Source organism: Argiope bruennichi, chromosome 5 (assembly GCF_947563725.1).
Source record: "Argiope bruennichi chromosome 5, qqArgBrue1.1, whole genome shotgun sequence".
Taxonomy (NCBI): domain Eukaryota; kingdom Metazoa; phylum Arthropoda; class Arachnida; order Araneae; family Araneidae; genus Argiope; species Argiope bruennichi.
The window spans coordinates 90443144-90468145 of NC_079155.1; positions in this window are offsets into that span (position 1 = coordinate 90443144).

Consider the following 25002-nt stretch of genomic DNA (forward strand, 5'->3'; position numbering starts at 1 on the left):
ATTCGTCAAATACAGGGTTCGAATACTCAATTTAAATATTAAGCTAATAGTTTTCTCAAACTAATTTAGTTACATTAAACCCCGATTTTTTTAATTGAAAATTCACCTCTATTATAAGTGAATATGATTCTGTTAATGCATTATGCTATCATCTTTTAAAAGTCATAGTTTCTTTTTTAAAAAATAAAAACTTTTATTCCTAACTTTCATACTCGTACTACAGATACCCCAGGTTTAATTTGGCAATTAACATACTAGGGCAAGAAAGTCAGATAACGTTATACTAGATTTTTAGATTATACCGCGATTGTCAAGTCGCATTATGAATAAGATGACCAGGTTCCACCCAAATGTCTGAATTAAAGGGTTTTCATAACGAATTTCAGATTACGTCAAGATCGCCAATATCAGATTAACAATCATCAATCGCCTAGTTGGCGAAGCTTTGTATTTTTTGGGAGGGCGATTTGTGGTAGGTCCGTAAAGATAAATGAATAGCTTCTGAATTAAATCCAGCATAAGGAAGAATAATTTTGCGGAGAGCTTTCTGAGGAAACTGCACATCTTTGTATTATCTCCGGAGAAATCCAAGGGATTTTGAAACTGTAAAATTGTGATCAGTTTGAGAAATTTGTTGTGAAACTGTACATTAATCTGTCACTTTTATGTAACATTAATTAAGAACATAATAAGATAAAACAATAGCTTTCTACCAATCCACACCTTTGACCATTACAGTATTAAACCTTCAGAACAATGGTTTCGACTAAGAAAAAGACGAAGATGGTGAATTTCTCCAAAACGTTTCCCATGAAGATTTTTTTCCCTACATATATTAGATATAGCAGAGTTATACTCGGTGCTTTAAACTCTCATTCACAAAGAGAAAATAATTCACTTTTGCTCTGTTATATGCCCATGATTCATTCTCATGGCTAATACTGGTCAAAATTGAAATAAAATGATAAAATACAATATTATTTTCCCAATCCTTATGTTCAACTATGATAGGTCATATCCATTTTGTTAATAGTGGATTGTACTTTCCTTATATTAATAATTTTTTTACTAATTATTCATTTTTGTTCATTCTGAAACCAAACTGAAAAACATTTATTAAAATATTTTGTAAAAATTGATGTTATCTCGCATATAAATTTCTTCTGATCATAATTATCTTAAATGCAACATTAATCATCCTCACATTGTTGCAAATTTAATAAACTCAACTTTTAAAATATGCATTATAAGTACTTTTAAAGAAAGACACTTCTGATATCTTGGTTTCTTAAATCAAAATTTTCTTATAAAAGTTATCTCCAATTCCTTCTGAATATCGAATTTACATAACAATAGTTATCCTCCGAAGTCTTATCTAAAAGTAGGAAGAAGCGAAAGTTCGTTCTTTGCAGTAATGATAAGATTAATGAATAGGAGAAAAAGAGCAACGAAGATAGTCCGTTGAACTCTATCATCTTCAAGCAATTTCTCATTGGCGTATTAATAACTAATAAGAAAGCCATACTAGACATATAATGACAAACTGATTGATTATTTGGTATTTAAATTCCCTGATGTTATGATAGAGAGAAATGGGATTTATTTTTTTTATCATGCTATCAACAAATGCCATGACAATCATGTCATTGTGTTTTAGAGGTAATTGCAATCAGTTTTGAAACTAAGATAAATATTTGAAAATTCTTTCATCTGAATATGTTGAACATGTTGAATATTAATGTTGCAATTCTGAATAATAAAAAGCAATAATTTGTCATTTTAAATAAAGTAATAAATATATCTTTATCTATATTTAAAACATAACATTAATTTTTAAGAAATCTAATGGTTAAATTAATAATAAAAAAAGTTAAAACTTTTATTAATCACTTTCGTTTATTAATAAAACTATCAAATAATGTAAGATAACTGTTTCTACAACTTATACTTTTGGTATGTATGGAAATATATGTAAATATAGCTCCTAATATATCACATGCCTTTTTGAATGAAGTAAAAATTCATTATATTTATATTTATTTTGATAACTATAACAATATATTTTTTTAAAAATCTAATAGTTAATTTGAAATTAAAAAAAGCGTTTAATCTTTATAATTTGTGTTTATTTTAAATTTTCAAGGTTTTAATCAACAAAGCTATTTAATATAAATATTTTTACTAGATTATGCAATCTAATATTAAATTCCGAAATTTATGATATATATTTTTACAGCTGCGCATTTCTTTTTACTCAACATAATTTATATCACGTTTGTTAAAATAAAAATTTTACTTAAAGGGTTTGCTTAATTTTACATGTATTCGAGTATATAAATTTGATAAACTTGTGTATTATGTATGCAAATATATAATTGGGTTTTTCTCAGAGGAATAGATAGTAATCATCAATTAAATTTGGCTAGCACCAATAATTCAACCTCGTTCTTAAATACCTTAACCCTTATGTTCATTTTGTATAGTATACCATACATACGATTTTATAAAAATATACTACCACTATAAAATAAGTTTTATAAAGTTGTATGTATGGTATACTATACAAAATGAGGTATACTATACAAAATGTATAGCTATCTATATACATTTTTTTTTTTTTTTTGCTTTTCTTCAAAAAAGCAATCTTGCCACTATAAGGGTTAAAAACGTATTTCAAAATGGGAAAAAATTAATGCGCAAAATAACTTCTCTTAATTTCATAATGTTATTTAAAACTATAATTTAGTTTTTCTTGCTTCGTATTTATTGGAGATTACAGAAAGTTAGTTTCATAAAAATATTTTTGTTCCTTCTTTCAGGATTTAAATATAGCAGTTGTTACAAAAATCATTTAAATATCATGAGCATAGTAAGAAAACAATATTACATTAAACTTCTTAATATTTCTATTATTCTTTCACAAACGGCAAGATTAGAAAGAATTCATTTTATATTACCAAATAAGTTGGGTTTCGAATCTTACACTTTAATGGAGAGAGTTACAAACAAAGATCAATCAAATTCTGCGAAAGAACATCTAATAAAATGCTTAAAATATTTGCTAGAGAAATAAATTACTTTTTAATTTTACAGAAAAAAGAAATAACAGTCCCAACCCATGCTTCTTAAAGAAATAAAAACATTGTAATTAATTGTAGAAGTGTTAATAAAAATAATTTTTATTATTTGATTATTTTTTCCATTTATACAGGAATTGCGTCATATCACTATTCCCCAAACGAAAAGAGACGAATCAGTCAGGACAGAAATGTTTCAACAAATAGCGGAAGTAGTTCATTATTTAAATAATTCGAATAATAGGTTATTCAAATAAAACTTGACATTTGACAAACTGTTTAATTTAATGATAAAAAGATGTTAATAAATAATTTAAAATGAAGAAATCTGATTTCCGAAATAATCTGTGTGAGATACAAATATATATATATATATATATATATATATATAGAAAAAGCAATTCATAGATTTAAGTAAGAAAAAAAATGGAGGAAGGTATATTTGCTGAAATCTTCGTTTTCTCAGGGAATTGAATTGCATGCTTTCGGAATAGGAGATTCACTAATTAATTACATTGATTTTAAAGGATAAAAACAGTATTTAGTAGGTCAGAAAAGGAGAAAATATTCTGGAAAGGGATATTTACGTTTAATTACTAGGCGGAAAAAAGGGAAAGCATTTTGAAAAACCTATATATCTGTAAAGCTTCATTTCTTTTAAATACATTTTGTCCTTTATTTCCAAATATGGAATGATTTTTTAATTTCAAACTAAATATTAAGAAATTAAAAAACGAGCGAGATTAATTTTCATATAAATTGAAAAATTCTTTGAAATGAAATATAGTTTTTATCAACTCTATCAAATATATCTATTTAATATTAAATTTTTTGTATAAAATTTTGTTATCATAACAATTGTTTTTCTCCAGAGTTCATTTATCTTCATATAATAACTTTAAAGTTTGAAATTTTTTTAATACTTATAATACTAAATCCATTGTCTTTAATCAAATACTTAAAATCACCATGATTATTTTAACCGCGAAATTAAAAAATATACAAGTCATTTCAACATTCATTTTTCGCTTTGAAACATTGGATACCTAAATAATCTCATCAGTAGCTTCTAAGGTTAAATGTTTATTATAGATATGAAATAAGGAGTTAGATTTTGGAAATGTGTTCTCTTTTTAACTTGAATCGTGACTCTCACTCACTATTCAATACGGTGCATCATTTTGATGTTTTATTTATTTAATTTTGATTGTTAAAAATACCTGCAAAGTAATTGGAAGATGCAGATTAATTAAATGGAAGAATTCGACTTAAAACAATTATTATATTATATATATATATATATATATATATATATATATATATATATATATATATATATTTGAGCAATAAACGAGTCTTTGTATTGGGTGAATAATTATGCATCGGATTACTTTTCTGAGTACGAAGGGTCAATTTATCAAATATAAAGTGAAGAAAAATGAAATCATTAAGAATTCGAACCTCAAGTGTGACTAATTTCCACTTTTTAGTCCTAAGTAATTTCGAAAAAACACAATTTTGTTCTTATGTCTGTCCGTGATGTAACATTGGTATATAGCCACAGCAATTGATAGTTAAGTAGCTTCTTCCGATGTTTCTCCCACGTTATCTACACTACACTGTTTAAATATCAGAAAGGGTATAGTAGCAGGGGCATGAAGTGGTGTTACATCTGCCTGTGAACACAACTGAAAAACAGTTTAAAGTTGAGTAGATAAAAATTGTATGTGGTTACACCAAATTTTTAGATTTCTGTGAAATTTTCAAAGAAATCTATTGCAAGGAAGCCTGTCAAGTGATCAAAATATAAGTGAATTTGATGAAGACGTTTAGTAATAACTACATAAAATTTGACACAAGTTTAAATCTTAAATGTATATTTTTTATAAAATTTTGAATCGAATTTGTCAAAGAGTTACATCTCTGTCTGTTTGCCATAGTATTTCAAATGAATGCTTAAGTCTATGGAATTTAATATCAGTTCTTTTGCTAAAATTCTAATTCTATGTCGAATTTTGGTTGTAATCGGTCACCAAATAAATAATTCATAATCGCCAACGTATCCACGAAAGATTCAGTAAAAATATTAGACTAATGCCAAAGATTAAGAGATTTAACAGTTCTATGCCAATGCAAAGATACACAAGGTATGCACAAAGTAAAAGAATAATATTGAAATCAATTAAACATATGAAAGAAATAGCTATAAATGCTGAGAAATCGCTCACTATCAAAACTCCAAAGAGACTTCGCTGAAATACTCTTTTGAGCTCATCTGAACTATCAATGGCCTTCGAGATCTCTCACTCGAACTTTTATAGTATCAGTGACAGGCAACTTCAAGAATGATGTTGTATCTTTGTTTCAAATTGATATATCACCAAAATTCTAATAGTTTCAGGAGTATTGTCGCTACCCAGCGGTGTCGTTGGCCTATCATCTATTCAAAACACATTAGATTTTTTTTTTCTAAAACTGCCTTATTTATCCAGGAATCTAATTGGGCAGGTAAGCAATGCTACAGATTCGTAACAACACATATGCGTTATGCATCTGTTAATTACTTTTAGCATATTTAAATTTCCCATAATACATTGATTTCATTGGTACTAATTATTATAGTTATAAAAGTATATCAAAATCGAGTGAATATATGTAAAGTTTTGTACCCATAAAATGCACTGCTAACAGGTAATTGTGAAAATGGTTATAGTCACCGGATTTAAGTGATGTTAATTGATAGTTATTGGAATAATCAAATATACATTGTTATTTTTTTAATTCATCTGTAATCCAATCTCACATATGCATAGTTTGCAATTAAAAAATAGAAAACTGTTTATAACATTACTGTAATAAAATATATAAATGCATCAATGAAAATGTTTTTTTCATTATTCCAATTTTTTACATCATTACTTTGTGCAAAAAATATTTCTTAAGAAATTTCAAAGACATACTAAATTCCGTATCTATGAAATGTATCATATGTATATATTGCCCTTGTGTTTGTAAAATAATTATTCATTCGTTTAAAAGAATTTGTTTATGATTAGAGAAAATAAAGAGAGTTATGAATGTCTCAAATTTATAATCCACTATTTTACTTTATTCAATAAAACACAATAAGCAGAAATATTGCTAAATTTTGGAAAAAAGATCCTTTATTTAACTTCAACCCTCGTTTTCTTCTATTTTCAAATTAATTATCTTTTGTTTCGAAGCTGTGCAAATCAAGTAATTCAAATAGAAACCCACAGTTAGTTGATATTTGTGGTCAATAAATAATATTAGCAACTATTTTTTTTTTTTTTACATTTTAGAATGATTTCACGATAGTTCATTAGCATGAGAAGTGATGATTTGGTGCATGTATGACCCATGATCGAGACGGTGAAGGGGTTAATTATTCAATTAACTCGGTACCTTGGGATTATCCCGTCAACCACGCTCGCGAAAATGTGCCAATCCTCGTGAAATGCGCCAATCTTTTGGCACCATAATAATGACAAGCAATTTTTTTTTATTAGTGCAAAGTTACCTATTGGCGATAAAATCGTGTTTGGCGAAAATGGCAGACGGATAATCCCAAAGTGCATAATTCATATTCAAATTTGCATTTTATTTTCGTATTTAATTAGAAAGATCAAATGATTATGTGTAATGACTTGACGCTGCATATGGTAACCCCATAAAAATGTTCGCTGTATTTATTAGTTTTTAAAAACTTTTTATTACATTTTTAAATGGCAAATATTTTATTTCGGATATCCCACAAACGAGAAACTAATCAAATTTAAAAGCAATATGCAATCACAGATTCTAGGAAAGTTATCTCCATAATTTTTTAATAAGATTTTACTCGTTGCCTTTCCACCCACTTTTTTTTATTACATTTAATGCAAAATTATGACATTTGCATGTTAGTAAGGTTATTTTTTCCATTATCTACCGCTTTTTTTACATCTAGTAAAAAATAAGAAAGTAAATATTTTAAAAGTTATTTCAGAGAATTTATTTTACCGCCTTCAAAGCAAGCAAACTTAAAATCTGTATAATTAAAGTATATGTTTTTCTTTATTTCATCATAGGAGGAGGGAATTTTCAATGTAAAAATGAATTTCAAATTAAAATTTTCTTTCGAAATATTTAAAAGCGTGAATATGCTGTATTTGTGTTTTATAGAATGGTAAATAGTTTTACATTTAATTTTTAATCATACGTTAATCATATTTCGTTAGTTTAAAATTTCTTTCCATGCTTTATTCTCCTCTCTATTCTTTTGTCTTTTCATTCTATAAGATTATTTGAAACTCCTGTGGATAAATTGTATAATTATATATATTATTTCATGCATTTTCATATATTATAAGTACAAAAAAAATATTTAAGTTTATATGATTAAGATTTCTTTACAACTGATAGATTTTTTTTAATTGCAGAAAAACAATTTTTCTACAATTTATTTCTGAAATTTTATATACATTATTTTTAAATAACTCTCATTCGTTGCATTTTCTGGAAAAAAAAATGAGTTGATCTTCCATAAGTTTTTTAAAAATGTTTACTACAATATTAGATAATCATTTTATACTTAACTGATCCATTTTACCTTTATACAATTAATAACTTTTTTTATTAATGGGGCGTGATTAAATTTCCTTGAAGTCAATTCGTTTTATTAAATAATTATACTTAAAATTTAATAAATTTTTACGCAGTTAAAAATTATTAAAATTTTTAACTGCGTAATTTCTTCAAACTGCATCTCTGCTTTCGGAAAGAGGATTGTTTATTCAGTGAATCATTATCATTATAATAATTCCTTTCTGTTCTCGTCCTATTTCCTAACCTATTAATTCGCATTATTTTAATTATTATTAAAGTAAATCATAAAAAATATATAGCTATTTTCAAAAAGCTGATTTTCTTCAAAACTGTTCCAAACTTGATGGGAAACACATAGAAACTGATGAAATTATCAAATTTATAAAAAAACATTGAGTAAATGATAAAGTTTCCTGAAAGGAGTTTTATTTTACTTCAAAATAAAGAAAAAGAGCTTCCGACTAAAACTATAAAATATTGCATGAGAGCGTGGCTCTTGATTTCGCGTCTGATTTTGAATCTCACAAAATGACTTCATATCTCGTAAAATAATTTTCCGATTCTATTGAAATTTTTAGAAGGTTTATATACTGGTTCACAAATAATATTAAACATACAATTCAAAAATCGACATTTTCATCAATACGAAGGGTATCATATCATCTTAACAATGATCACACACATTTTACAGGTAGCTTCGGCTTTCGAACCCAGAATGCTAAAATCTTGAAGTCGCAACATCATACCTAATTCATCATGGTTTGCAAAGAATCCATGGAATGATCGAGGGCGTTTATGGAACTCACTTGATTTAGGTTTAGAATTTAAACCTAACAATAAGTTAATTTCTTAATATTAATTTACCAAATTAAAAAAAAAATCAATTACTGGATGAAGGATCACAGTTAAGGAGCTAATTGAATTTTTACTGAAGAATATCGGAGATGATGTTAAAGCATCTTATTAATCAATTTATGTCACATAGTAATCGTAGAAATAAAGATGAGCACATAATCCATATCTCAAGACACGATATTTCTTACCTACTAGATAATCAATGGACTCAAAATCATTTTTTTGTCGTGTGACTATTTTAAGCCAAATTTTTGCGTAGTAGCTTCTGAGGGTAAAGACCCCTGAGCACCCGAGGGCAGAAGTCTGACTTCCAGCTCAAATGAAGATAACACACACACACTCGCTTGCACAACCCCTTTTTTACAGGGGGGGGGGGCTCATTCACGGACCTCACAGAGAGAATACAAGGAAGAGAACAATCATGCCCCGAACCCGGAACGCCTAGATCACGGCGAAGACACGCTACCCCTAGGTCGGGGTCAAATTGGTTGACGCAATAGTTATCTGTCACGAGTGACTCAGGGAATTCAGGGAAGCGTTCTTATTTTCCATCTATATTGGTTGATAATACCTCCTCAAGAAAACTTTAACCACTTAACTGTTTTATTTTCTTTACTATCTTATAAGATGACCGCTTGTATTTTGGGAATATTTTCTTATTTTGATTCAAATGGAAATGCATTGATTATTTGACTTATTTATGCATTCAAAGTAATTTTAATATTGAATTATAATCGTTATGAATGGTTTATTTTTTGCTTACAACTATCAAAATTTGATAAATCGATGCACTTATGGCGTACGGGCAAAACAGTTAATATATAACGGTGTTGATGTCTTTCTTTTCGATCCTTAATTTTCCAGTGTTTTAACTAATAGATGCATGGTGGAGCGATTTACTAACGTTTTCACTCTAGTGATATTGATACTACAATTTTGGGACGCGTGCACACTTAAAACTTAAAACATAAATGATTCAATTCTTTTATTCATAGTGTGATATTTAGATATGAGTTTGTATACTATTGATTTATTTAAATAATATAGATAGATCAATTTATTTTTTACCTAGAACTCGTTCACTAATTTGGGTATTTGATCAAAATAATTGCATTCTGATCATGAATAAAAGAAATGAATTATGCATATTTGAAGCCTAAAATGTGTGCAATCCAATATCGCCAATATACAGCTGAGTGTTGGACAATCAAAGCTATTTTTTTTTTCTTTTTAAGGCTGTCTGCTTTAATGTTCCCCGCTGTACTTTTCGTTTTTCCCGGCCATATCTGGGAGCCAAAATCACGAACTCAAATTATGTACAGAGACGGTATTACAATTTATATTCTTCAGAATAATAGCTTAAAATATTTTAATATTCCAGACTTAACACGTTGGCATAGAAAACAGAGAAATAATCAGAAAACAATTTAATTTTCAATCCAAATAAAGAGATGGAAAGGATATAATTACAAATGGCAAATGGACGGATGATATGAAGTGGAAGATTTATCAAAAAATTTCGGCATAATCAATACTAAATTAAAATATACATACCTTCAATTTTCAGAACAGCTTTGTATCAGAAAATGTTTTGATTAAACTGAAGAGCTAAAAATCTTGGTTGAAGATCATTTAGTCAAAAGGAAACACATTTGGAGGATCAGCACTAATGAAACCCACTTGCATCTGTGCAATTCTGTTTTTTAAACATACATTTTAAACGCGATAAATTTATTTATGTTTGGCATAAACTATACAATGATATGTTTACTGACACGTTCTTTTCCGTATCTGCCAGAATATTTACTGTTGCCAACAAATTAAAATAAATTTGATACAATCGAAATAATGTTTCTTTTAGTCTCCTGTGCCGGAATGCCAGGTTGTTAAATCTCAATTTCTATAAAAATTTCCCACAGGAGTAGAGACAGCAGTGACTTAGTTGTAAGACATTATGGGCTAAAGGATTCCAGATTGGAGATCTGATCTGGTGAAAGATTTAAAGTGTATATGGATGTGGCTCATGGCAAATTCAACGTTGCTCGCATAGTATCATTTCTTTAGAGTAATGTGTAAGTTCGAAGTGCGCAGTTTAAAAGTTCAATTTTTAGTCTTCATTTCTTGCTTACGGTTGAAAACTACGAGTTTCATCAAAAATTAGTCATCACGTTAATTAAAGCAGGATGTTAATGTAACTAAAAATTTCCCACTTGGGTATAATAACTCGAAAGTAGTGAAGCATTATTATATTTCTAAAAACATATTTTACTGGAAAAATATATTTTATGTAAAATGAATGCTTTGTATGGATAGAAAAGTTGTTATTATTGGATCATGACCAGTTGCTTTAAACGACAAAAGTATGTCCGTAGAAAGGATATATTACAAATTAAACTTGAGAAATTAATTTTTTTAATTTTAATATTTGTTTTTATGCGAAAAATATTTCTCATTATGTATTCTATGGGACATATTCACAGTAAATGTTCAACATTGTTTCTTTTGCAGGCTTCATTGCAGTGAAGTAATGTAATATAATTACCCACAAATGATGTTTGATTGACTCAATATGACATGACATAATATTGTTTGACACACATTTGACATGTTTTATAAATTAAAAAACAATAATTTTAAATATTAAACAGAAGTCACAGTTTCAAAACTTGTCAAATCGCTCAAATATTACTGTCTAAATTTATTTGTAGGCAAGCATTACTACTAATACTGTCTATTAAGAATGGCCATAATCATATTTCTACACTCATATTAAAGGTATATTAGTTATTACATATTTAATATCAGATCAAATAAATTATCAAACATAAGAAGCATTTTATGATCCAATAATTAATTTTGGGAAATGGCAGTATTTGGAACATTTGATGTTGATTTTTCTTTAAATATTTTATGAAAATAATCATTCTTAAATGTTTAGATTGAAAATATTTCCTATCATGCTCCTTTCTTCCACTGACAAGTATAAAAATTAAATTTATTCTTTTTAAATTTCAAAATTTGTTTCATATTTACAGTTAAAACGTCGTAATTTATTATGTTGCTTTGCATATCTTATTGCTTGTTATTTTCTTCTAATTAAGTAATAAATTAATTAAAGTAGTAAATTAATGCAATTTTTCAACCTTTAGATCACCATACTAAAAGTGTGATCTAAATCAAGGTTGATTTAATGACTATTCAGAAAAAATAATGTCTTATGCATTTCGATCTTGCATTTGGTATGTAAAATCTCTGTAAGGAAAATCTTTCTAAGCATATTCTGTTGAAAATAAAAGTTAATATAATTTTATTTTTAAGCAAAAATTTTTAAAAAATAAGGCAAAAACTAACTATTATGCAATGTTTATCCTATCTCATCAATCAAAAAATTGTATTCATTAATTTATAGATATTAGTAATCAATAGAATTATTTATTTATCAGGTCATTAGGTTTGTAATACTACTATACAAAAATAAAACCCAAATTCGGAAATCAATAATGGTATCTTGTCATTTAAAAGAATGTTATTTTCAACTTTGATATCGCCTATTGTATGTCAAATTATCTTGTAGAAATTACTTATGATCTAAAATGTCACATCAAATTGTTCTTCATTCATAAAAATTTTAACCTTATTCTGATATTGCATAATTTAATAATTGGATTAATGAATTTAATTTCAAAAAAATGGTCAAGATATTTGTTTCCTCTTCATTAAAAAAAATAATAATAGAACTCATTTTGTAATGATATTATAGTAGAAAAATTAAATAGTTTGCTCATTTAAAATTGTCAATCACTTCTGTTAGTCTATCTCAATTTAAATCCATTACAAGGGGCCTATCACATATAAAACTGGCAAAAACTGAAATCCATAAACGGCGTCGACATATCATCAGTTAAAAAACACTAATTTCACTTTTGTTATCATCTTTTGTATCTGAGATACTTCGAGGTGTGAAATTGCTCTCCAATAGGCAGTCGAGATAGATGAAAAATTAAATTCCTCGGAAGGGGGGGGGGATTTCTTTTCGCTTTTCTTCAAAGATATTTTTCTTTCAACCGTGTGTCACTCTAGCGACACCTAACGGAAATATTAAAGTTGCCGCAGTAGATACTTCTTTTTCTTCAGAGCCAATTAAATAGCACCTGTTGTGAGTATTTGACAGTTTAATTTTGCTTGAAATATGACGCGCCACCCTTTTTGACATGTTAACTGCTCAAAGTTGTCTTTTAGGAATATATTGAAGAATAAAACGCCAAGCCGCTATCCGCGATACATGAATGCCTCGAAGTCTTTTATCGAGGGGGAAATTATTTTTCTCCTGGAAACATAAGCTCCTTTCATTCAAATCGAATGCAAGCGACTGTGTGTTTGAACTAACAAAAGCTGGCTTAAGAAATTTATACGTGTTTTCACAAAGTTATGAATTTCTTACAAAGTTAGAGTTATATTCAATTTTTCATTTCACTGTCCATCTAAATACAGAGAGTATTTCTTTTCCCTAGCAAGACTTGCTTCTTTTTGCATGAGATCTATGTATATATCATTCGATTGTACAGTTATTGTAAGTATTTGAGTGTGCTATAATTATTGATTTCAAAGTATGAATTGAATTTTTATCAGTAAAGAATATGTATTGTTTACTGATTAAGGGTTGGCAGCATTTGCATGAGAATTTATTTAAAATTATAAGTGAAATCTAATTGAATTGCAAACGTGGGATCAGAAAGATGTATGAGGGTTCAAAACCCTAACCACTACTCTATCAATGACACGCTTATGCCGGTCATGAATAGCCACATATCAATATTTAACTATTAGAAATATATATATTTATATATATTACACATATCAATATTTTTTATGTCGCTTATATAGTAGATAAATTTGAAAAGCATAATCTTATCTAAATACAAGATTTAATCCAAATCGTTTGATCGTTAGAATCATTTACGAGATAAAAGAAATATATTTATATATATAAATGAATTGCTCGTTTAAAGTTCTAAAATACTGAATATATTCTATAAATCAGGGGAAAATATTCAGTAATGTTATTAAATGAATTCCATTTTAAAGAAAATAAAAAAAAATTTACAGAAAATCTACAGAAATAATCGTGAAGAAATTTACATAAAAACATAACATTTATTGAATAACAAAACAGTATTATCTCAGATCTGCTTTGAAATAAAAATTATACGGTCTAATTTAAAGTATACTAGGATGATACTCAACTCACCTTCTCAAGAATCGCACTGTGGTTCTTTTCAGAAAATTACGTGATCCCAGCTCGCTTCGTTTGCTTGCCATATTGTTATGCATTTTTGCAAGTAATAAGATATTATAACTATATTCATTACTAAATGCAAATTAAAACTGTTTCAAATTGCATGAATTACTACTGACTTTAATTTTAAATCAATTATTGAAAACAAAATCATCAATTTCTAAAATTAAAGTTTTAAAATTCAAAATTGAAGTTACTATTTCCCACTGTTTCGATGAGAAGCATTTCATTAAAATTCGATGACATAATGTTAATAATATTGAAATAAACGCCAAAGATGGTGATTTGATTGATCATATTGTTTGATATATCTTATCAATAAACTTCGAGGGTCTTAATCCAAAAAAAATACCGTATTGTTTTTATCATATTATTTGAAATTATAATTCAGTAATAATGGCAGAGTATTTCGAATAGTTAGCAATTACGAATTTAAATAGCAATGTTCCTGCATTTTTAAAAAAACTGCACAACTTTTCTCTAAACCACATCATCTTTTTGTGAATAATTCTTTAATACTGTCATATGTAACTATATACTTAACTATTTTCAACGATTCCGATTTACTATCATCGGTTACATTTACTATTTCAAATTACCCAATTCGAAAAATAAAATCCCATGTCTCACATTTTCTTGCCATGGCAAGTATGTAAACAAATCAAACGTGCAAGCTGTTGCCATCTAACGATAACCAAATTCGGTTTCATTTTGTGTTGGCATAAGTGTTTCAAATTTAAACATTATAAGATACTTCTAATACTGAGATTAATGACTCTACTTTGAAGGAAAAAAATCCCACAAATTTATCGGAAGGATTTTTAATTGTCGATGGAAAATATACTCTTTCAAAAATCAAAAAAAAAAATTCGTTATGTATCGATTTTTCGAAAAATTTACATTTTGTTCAAAATTAGCTTCATATTAAATATTTTTTCCACTTTTTGGAAATTAATGTAACTTTTTTACCTACTGCGTATATAATTTAAAGAAATCTCAGGAAAGATAAAATTGATTTTTTTTTTATTTCTTGTAATTTTTGTTTTTTAAAATTTTTTCTAGCCATTCAAATTCATGACGAGTTGCAAAAATTTAATGCAATACAAAATGGTAATGCACAGTTACATTCCTTAGGAATCATTGATTCAAAATAATTTTTGTAACAAATAAAAGAAGGATTTTGGATTTAAGTATATAATTTCATTTCAAAAAAGTTGATTATTTCATCTTTTTTGATAAAACTTCGCAAGAAATAGATTTCACCTTTTGGGGATCGTAAATGCCATTTATAACAATAAATACTAACCATTAAACAAAATGTGAGATTGTACAAGCACAAAACTCGCTCTTCATGTTAAAACTGATTATGTGATGTGTAAGGTTTATGTAATGTTAATGTGTCGAGTTTTAATAGAATGACAACAAATTGCAATACCAAAAACAAATCCTTATAATTTCCTTACATTTTTTGAGAAAATCTAACTTATAATATATAGGTAATTATTCTTTAAATCTGAAAAAAGCCTAACAACGTAACATAATATTTCACAAAAAAATAACCAATACATCAACAACTGAATGTGAGTAGAAGTAAATTAATATTTTATACCATTAAAAGGGAAATAAATTATATTGTGATTAATGGGAATTCTAAATACTGAATTGAGATATATTGCAGAATTATGAAATCGTATATGTAAAGAGTTAAGAACCTTCTTTTTTTAAAAAAAAATAAAAGATATTTTCCTTCAAGAAAGATATCGGAATTATTGAAAACAGCAACATTAGGAAGAAATGCTGCTTTCGTCAACAAGATCACAGAAAATACTTTTCGCAAAAATTATTCCAAAACAATAAGGAACACAAACCTTCTAAGACTCTTCTTTGGAACCAATGATTAGACCAAAAAATTAAATTAAAGAAAAATATTTTAAATGCAGATAATAATTTTAAATTAATGATACCTTCCTTCAGCATATCTTGATATTGAAATTATTTTAGAAAGATCATTAGGAAGAAATGCTGCTTTCATCAACAAGAACACAGAAACTACTTTGCGCAACAAATTTTTCCAAAACAATACGGAACACAAACCTTCTAAGACTCTTCTATCGAACCAAAGATTACACCAAAAAATTAAATTAAATAAAAATATTTTAAATGCAGATAATAATTTTAAATTAATGATAACTTTCTTCAGCATATCTTGATATTGAAATTATTTTAGAAAGATCATTAGAAAGATATGCTGCTTTCGTCAACAAGAACACAGAAACTACTTTGCGCAACAAATTATTCCAATACAATACGGAACACAAACCTTCTAAGACTCTTCTTTGGAACCAAAGGTTACACCAAAAAAATTAAATTAAAGAAAAATATTTTAAATGCAGATAATAATTTTAAATTAATGATACCTTCCTTCAGCATATCTTGATATTGAAATTATTTTAGAAAGATCATTAGGAAGAAATGCTGCTTTCATCAACAAGAACACAGAAACTACTTTGCGCAACAAATTTTTCCAAAACAATACGGAACACAAACCTTCTAAGACTCTTCTATCGAACCAAAGATTACACCAAAAAATTAAATTAAATAAAAATATTTTAAATGCAGATAATAATTTTAAATTAATGATAACTTTCTTCAGCATATCTTGATATTGAAATTATTTTAGAAAGATCATTAGAAAGATATGCTGCTTTCGTCAACAAGAACACAGAAACTACTTTGCGCAACAAATTATTCCAATACAATACGGAACACAAACCTTCTAAGACTCTTCTTTGGAACCAAAGGTTACACCAAAAAAATTAAATTAAAGAAAAATATTTTAAATGCAGATAATAATTTTAAATTAATGATACCTTCCTTCAGCATATCTTGATATTGAAATTATTTTAGAAAGATCATGAGGAAGAAATGCTGCTTTCATCAACAAGAACAGAGAAACTACTTTGCGCAACAAATTATTCCAAAACAATACGTAACACAAACCTTCTAAGACTCTTCTTTGGAACCAAAGATTACACCAAAAAATTAAATTAAAGAAAAATAATTTAAATGCAGATAATAATTTTAAATTAATGATACCTTCCTTCAGCATATCTTGATATTGAAATTATTTTAGAAAGATCATGAGGAAGAAATGCTGCTTTCATCAACAAGAACACAGAAACTACTTTGCGCAACAAATTATTCCAAAACAATACGTAACACAAACCTTCTAAGACTCTTCTTTGGAACCAAAGATTACACCAAAAAATTAAATTAAAGAAAAATAATTTAAATGCAGATAATAATTTTAAATTAATGATACCTTCCTTCAGCATATCTTGATATTGAAATTATTTTAGAAAGATCATGAGGAAGAAATGCTGCTTTCATCAACAAGAACACAGAAACTACTTTGCGCAACAAATTATTCCAAAACAATACGGAACACAAACCTTCTAAGACTCTTCTTTGAAACCAATGATTAGACCAAAAAATTAAATTAAAGAAAAATATTTTAAATGCAGATAATAATTTTAAATTAATGATAACTTCCTTCAGCATAGCTTGATATTGAAATTATTTTAAAAAGATCATTAGGAATAAATGTTGCTTTTGTCAACAGGAACACAGAAACTACCTTACAGAGCAAATTCTTCCACCATAGTATTCAACACGAACTTTTAAAGCGAAAATATTACAGCACGGTACATTCTATCTAGGAAAAAATACTACTCCAAAAATTAAGGAAAAGTATTTTTAATAAAAATAATAAAGTAAAAGATATCTTCCTTCAACATAGATAGCGGAATTATAGCAAACAACATTATTAGAAAAGAAATGCTTTTTTCATGAACAAGATAACGTAAAAAGAAATATTTCCAGAGCAAGTTTTTCCGCCATAATACTTAATATGAACTTTCTAAAACGAACGTATTACAGAGAGGTACATTTACTCTAAAATCAAAAATTACACTAAAATTTAAATTAAAAAATAATTTCAAATTAAAGGTATTTTCCTTCAGCATAGATATCTGAATTATTTCAAATAACATCATTAGAAAGAAATGCAGCTTTCATCAACAAGATCACAGAAAGTACTTCACAGAACAAATTATTCCACCATAATACTCAACACGAACCTTCTAAAGCGAACACATTACAGCGAGGTACATTCTCTCTAAAACCAAAGATTACACCAAAAATTAAATTGTCAAACACGGTCAGGTGGGAAAAGTTTTCCTGTTCGTGGAAACCAAAGAGTTTCAGCAAACACTTTTAAACAATGCATTCAATTAATCAACGGGGCAGTTAAATTTTGATATTCGGTGTTGTTTCTATAGCGATTTGTTGGTTACGGCTGGCTTTGTCAATGGCCGGGGTGGTGGAGAGCGACATGTCAGAAAAAGAATATAAGACGGTTTGTGTAGGACATGGAGGACCCTTCAGAACTAGACAACCATAATTAGTCTTTTGTTTTGCTTCTCGGTGATAAAGCTGAGAGCTCTCAATTCGAAGCTACAGGGATGTGGTCCAAATCTACCGCATGGAACACATGTCTGTATGATTATTGATCGTTTTGGTGGAACAAACGACTGGTGGAACAGTAGAATGACTGATGGAATTTTAGTCTTTAAAGAACAAGAGAAATTTTAGAACATATGTACCAATCGTCATAATTATATATATATATATATATATCACCTTAATATCATAATAAAATATTTGCTTTAATGCATGGCATATTATGTACTATACCTATAGAAACTTTTCTTCACTGAAAAAGTACAGGACAGATTAAGTGTAGCTTCATATTTGTATTTTGCAAAACAAGAAGTTGAAATTGATGAAACATGCTGTTTACATTTACGATTTTCATGTAAGACATAGGAAAATTTTACTTACAAAAACGTTATAAATGTTGATAAAAGACAATGAATCGTATTCCAATTTGGCGAAAAATATACGTATAAAGGAATTTTTTGGTCTCTTGATTATTTAAGTAATTTTTTTTTCAATGTAAAAATTTCAGGACTGTTGAAGAAAAGTTTCATCTAAGTTTATAAGGAAACAAGAAACGTTAGCTGATGATATATGTTACTCTTATTGATTATAGTTTTGATCTATAAAAATTAGTAAAACTTTTCTGCACAAATAATTAAAACTTAAGATATAAGATACATATTTATATTTAGCTTTGGAAGAATAGATGTATAAGACAGGATATTTTGATTTCTTATCTGTTAAGAACTTTTCTTTGACGGAAAAGTTGTGGAATATGTTAACCCTCATATATGGCTTTTGAAACGAACTAGAAAAACATATACTTTTTGTGTTGTTGTGTTTGAAAATTAATTTTATACAGCTAGTATGACAGCACTTACATAATTCTAAAAAGCAAGTGATGAAAATAAAATAGAGATATTAACAAACAAAATTAAAAGGAAATAAAAACAAAACGTTATTAAACATAAGAGAAATATTTAAATGAAAACAAACTTCAACATTATAAAAGTAAAATATTCATTCAAAATAAAATATGTTGAATATGTGTCCGTTAAAATATGATTAGTCATTAAATTCAAAACAAAAGCTAGCTTATATTTTTAACTAGGATGATAAAAAATAAATTATTTTATATTTCTGACATAAGTTATGTAATAACTCGATTAAATATCTGTTTAAATCTGATAAATCTGATTTTATTTCTGTAAGTTTCAAATGAGAAAAGTATTATGATGGAAAATTATTTGCTTATTTTTTTATTACTAATTTAGACAGAAATGTTAATTAAGATTTATTTAAAAAAGAAGCGAACTTCAACATTGTTATCGGACTTGTCAGAATAAGATTTAAGAAGTTGCATTGGAATGATATTTACGAATATTGAAATTAAAAATTCATTTTTCCACTGTATATTATTAATATTCTTATTTTTCATACATTTTTGTATTTTAATAAGTACTTTTATAAAATGGAAAGTCTTGGAACTTTGAAATAATATGTGAAATTTAATAATCTACATAATCTTGTATAATCAACGCAATTTTTCTAGTAATTTTAATTCTTGTTTAAAATTTTAAAATACCTTTAAAGTATAGTTTTCAATTCAAGATTATTAAATTTGGTTTCAATTAGATCATTTGTAAGTAAGAAATTAGTCATAAGAGAAAATGCATTAATCATTTTATGTAGTTAATAATTTTTTTACATCAATATGGTTTCAAAAACAAATTATTGTTTTTGCTATTATGACATACCATCTTTCGTAGGCAATATATTTAACATATTTTATTTTGAAATGATAAAGCTTACTTTTATTTCAAGAATCTGTTTTATTCTATTGCATTTTAATTTTTTACGTATTCATCATGAATTTTTGTTGAATTTTTTTTTAAGTAATGCTAATTTTTCATGAAGTTATATATAATTGTATTAAAAATTCTTTCAAACATTTACACACAAACAATCAGAATATAATAAATTTATAATTCTTAGCTCATGTATTTTATAACATTTTATTAAAAAGTCCAACAAAAATTTGAATTTTTTAACAAGACTGAATTTCGCACTAATAATGCTATGTTCGTATTTATTATAACTCATCAATTTGTTCTCTTCGTTTATAAGAATTTTCATTTATTTTCTTGGGTATTCAGAATTCTATTAATATATGTGAAATATACAGGGTGTTCATTAATTATTGTCGGGGTTTCCGTACCTCATAACTTTCGAATAAAAAATATTACGCAAAAACCGATTACGTATTCGTAAATTATAACTCACAGAATTTTATTAATGATATTAAAGTGTAAAGCTTGCACAATTTGAACTTTGTAGGTATTCAGCTGAAGGCGATTCTTTCAGTTGTACTTTACGAATACATAATTCTTTGAGTTGTAATTTACGTATTCATAATTCTTTGAGTTGTAATTTACGAATATATAATTCTATGAGTTGTAATTTACGTATTCATAATTCTTTGAGTTGTAATTTACGTATTCATAATTCTTTGAGTTGTAATTGAGGAATACATAATCGCCTTCAACTGAATGCCTACAAAGTGCAAATTGTGCAAGCTTTACACTTTAATATCATGAATAAAATTCTTTGAGTTGTAATTTACGAATACGTAATCAGTTTTTGCGTAATATTTTTTATTCGAAAGTTATGAGGTACGGAAAACCCGTCAATGATTAATGAACACCCGGTATATCCGATTTGAACACCCTTCCTTTCCACTTTGTATTTCTGATAACATTAAAAATATAAAAAAAAGAAATCGTACTATATTCTGTAATAAGATTTCATCCTATTGTTTCTGCTTCTATGACTGATAATTATTTTCATAAGGAAATTTCAATAAACATGTGTATATATCTGATAAAAACTAATTCATTCATTTATAAGAGAATTTCATATATTGTTTAATTTTAGTAATGCATAACGGTATAAAGTAACATATTAAAATATTTAAAGAAAAATAAGTCGATGCCCATAGAAGACACAAAGACTTTTCAACAATATATTCAATTATTAAATATTTATATAAATATATATACAAATATTGCAAATGCCAAACAGAAACTTCGTCCATTTGTCTATTTGTATAAGCATTTATATAGTCGTATTTTGCCTCTTATCTTAAGAATTTATCATCTGAAAATATGCATTTAAAACATTAAAAAATGCACTGTATTATCTCTCAATTTTTTATTACTTTTATTTCATATTTTATATTACTGCTAATGATAAGCATGAAATGCATTTACTACATGAAATGAAATAATAAGTAAACAACATAATAAATAAATGTAAATGTAAAAACCTCATGCAAGAAGAATGAAATGTAATAATATAATAAATTATTCCATGTAATATTTTTTTCACTAGGAAACTCAACAAAATATTTTAAACAGTGATTATCATCTTTTAGATATATTTTCAATATACAGATTTAAAAACTTCATCTATCCGCACATTTATGTGAACATGGTTTTCAAAAACTTTTATTTTGACTTATTTAAAATATATATATATATATATATATATATATATATATATATATATATTTCGCTAATTTTCTTATATTTTAGTTTTTTTTATCTCTTCTAACTTACATGCTGCGATATCATTTTATAAATACACATTTAAATTAATGATTCTTAACAATTTGAAAATTCTTAAATTTATAACGCATTAAAATGATACCATTAAGAATTAGTATCAACAAAAGTATCGATAGATGCTTATGTATCGATTCATCCGATATTTAATTTAACATACTTATATGCTGTTAATTTTTTTCATAACCGGATTCGAAGAAATTTTAAACAATAGATATCATTTTCTCTATATATTTTTAAACTGATGATTCCTAACAGTTTAATAATTCAAAATCCAGTTTCATAACGCATTAAATAATAGCATTAAGAATTAATATGCACAGAAATATCGATATATGCTTATTTATCGATTCATCCGATATATAATTTAATTTATTACTTCACCCGCCCCCTTTGAAGCAAGGAGCGGCGTGTGATAGAAACACATGTTCTTGTCGCTCGAAGTGGGTGCAACATCACTCCACAGAAACAAGAGGTTAGCTCTTCATTTCCCGTCCCCCCACTGCAGTAAAACTCAATTCCCTCAGACACACACACTTGAGACCTCACCGCAGTACTTTGCATACATTTCCTCCTGCCAGGCTACGGCGAATTATCAAGAGTTCCCCTGACTCAAACCCAAACACGATTTCGTTGGGACAATGTGGGGAGGAAACGATGTTTGGGAGAATTTTAGAACGGTTATGGAGGGTGTTCTAATGAATCGAGGGAATTTTGGATAATTAATGTGCATAAAAAAAATTCTGAAAGTGTTTTGTTATGAAAGTGGTTTTTATCTTACAATAGAAATCGTAAATATAACACAATTAGTGAACTTAAATTTTGACGCGACAGACTGAGTTTAGTAAATGTAGACTTAATTTAAATCTGACATTCTAATTCACACAGTTCTTTAAAAATTGAAAGGTAATAAATTAAATATATTTGTAAAAAGCAGTGATGAAGCGCCATATGTTAAAGTTATATTTCATTTGATCAAAAGTTAACACAAAATTTATTTGAAGTTTATGTGAAGTTAATTATGTGTATATTGTGCAAAAACATTCAAAAATTCAAGAAAAGGGTTGTAAAGTATAAATAAATTATTTATTTCTGATTTGCAATTCATACTCCTTAGAGCTTATATAGGAGATTTAAAAAAATCTATTCGTTAATTACAGCTGATTCATACAGATGGAGTCGTACCTTTTCTGTTTGGAGCATCTGCAGCTGAAACTAATGAATGAAATGAAACCAAATTTTATAAGGAGAGTGTTAAAATCACGTGGGGATGGATTCCATAAAGATATACAACACAAAAATTTGTACATAAAATCCGACTTGTCTACAAACGAAGATCAATTAAGAATATTTTCTGTGCTCTTTATATTGCGTATCCTTCTTTCAATCAAACCTTGCTAATAAAAAGTTACTAAAACTTCACAATATGTCTTATTTCAGTGCGTTTATTTAAATTAACTGATTTCAATATTTTTGCTCTGACAGAAGCGAAACCTTTTATGTTGTTGATGCTTTTTTTATTATATTTAATCTGTTGTTTTCTTGGATTTTTTTTTCATTTTCCTTATGTCTTCGATACAGAATCCAAGTTTATATATTATATAAAATACGCTTTCATTCCGTTTATTAACTTTTACCGTAGATATCTCCAAACAGAGAAAACTATTTTATAGCCATCCTGCATGCATAATTTACATATATCTATGGATTAACTGCAAAAGATATATCTATAAGCTTTTCGAATTCTATATATGTACTGCAACCTGGCAGATTTTGAATGTTTGCTGTCCTCGAATATTATGAGATTCTGATTTAAGAAACTTGTTAAATTACTGTCACTTATTAACACATTTTTAATTTAATCGTCATGTTAGAAACTTATTTTAGAATTTTTTTTTTAAATTTTAATAAATTTGGGAAAATCTGCAGTTTTAAATTTATTAATTATGATTCAAAATTTCTCGGCACCCAAATTTGAACACAAGTATTAATTTAAGTAGACACTTGGTATTTATAAATATTCTATTAATTAGACAGAATGTAACAGATAAGAACGAGATAAACTATACTTCACAAAGTGTTAACATTCTTCTAATGTTATGTATTTTTTATAGATATGTTTGTAAATAAGACCGAAAACTATTTTTAATCAACGTTCTTGTGGCCTCTATCTGGTGGGTTAGAAGGGGGGAAATTAGACCCTCAACAGGAAATTCATCAGTGACTGTCAAGGACTTTTGTATGTATTTACAAAATGCTACCCTGTGACTATGACAACATATTCGATATGAATGAAATAACCATGAGAAAGACCTTATTGACCTTGAACTGTCTTAATATTTAGACAATGCAAAAATCTTGGAATTGACAAGAGATGTATTTTTGTAAAGGTAACATTAAAAGGATATAGGGAAGTAGAGAATTCCGGACATTTCAATCGTCACTCATAATCCATCGTTACCTGAGGTTGAATTCCAAACACAAAATGCATTTTAAAAAATGAGTTTCAAGACATAATTGAAATTCTCAGGTATGAAAGCTTTCCTAAAATGAGCTAACGAAATATTGCGTTGCAGTTCAAAATTTCGCAACCTCTTTTTTGTAAAACTTTTAAACAATCATGCGCAATTTGTAAGCAAGGCCAAGCAATAAAAATTGATAATTCCGATAAAGTAGAATGTATTGAAAAAAAAACCCTCCATAATGAACGCTGAGATTTGGAGACAATTAACAGTTGTTAACAGGAGACATTATAGCTTATAACGCAGTAAATAATATTCAATAGTTTTTTTTAAAACAATACGATATAAGAGATACATAAATGAGTTGTTAAAGAGTTAATGTCGACATGCATTGCTTAATTATTTTTAAATAAATTGTAGATATAACTAAAGTTTGTTTCCTCTTTTCTCTTGAGATAAGAACATAGTTGATTTCTTCCTTTTTGGTTATTGTTATCAATTGGTTAAAGCTATCAAAATTCTTAAATCCCTTCCTATTCTTATATATATATATATATATATATATATATATATATATATAT